This window comes from Anser anser (genome assembly GCF_964211835.1).
Source record: "Anser anser genome assembly, chromosome: 8".
Classification (NCBI taxonomy): Eukaryota; Metazoa; Chordata; class Aves; order Anseriformes; family Anatidae; genus Anser; species Anser anser.
In genome coordinates, this window is record NC_139728.1 from 5402655 (window position 1) to 5403265 (window position 611).

A 611-nucleotide genomic window follows, 5' to 3' on the forward strand; every position below is an offset into this window, starting at 1 on the left:
GTGGTTTTTTTTTGTTTGTTTTTTGTTTTTTTCCCTTCAAGATACAGTTTCTGTATTGAGTATACATGATACATGAAGTAATTAAGCTCAACACAAATTAGGAATTTGCTGTTCAGCTCACTGTTGCTATTTTTTATCCACTTACAAGCGCCTTTTTTCTGTCTGGAATTAACCCCTCGTCATATTTTGAGTGGAAAGATGTACCAGCTTTATCGTCCCTCAGCCCTTGTGCTGTGCGAAGAGAAACAGATATTTCCTCAGTTTTTCTGACTCCTTCTGGGATTTTTTAACGACACGGCCTTTGCAACTTCAAGTTAAAACGTCATATCGCTGATTTTACGGGCTCGGAAAGGGGATCTTGTTGTGAACCGACAGGGCTGTGTCGGATTACTTTCTACAGAGAGTCTGGGGGGCGTTTTTACGGGGAAGCCCGGCAGAGGAGCTGTAGCTTGGGACTACAGAGTGGGCAGTGTCACGGCGGGCCGGGATCGCGGCTCACCGGGCCCGCACCCTGCTGAGGTGGAACTTTCCTCAGGGGCCGGGCTGCGGTCTCCGAGCTCCCCGTGCGCCAACCTCCCGCTCCCCCAGCGGGAACCGCCGTGCCTCACACC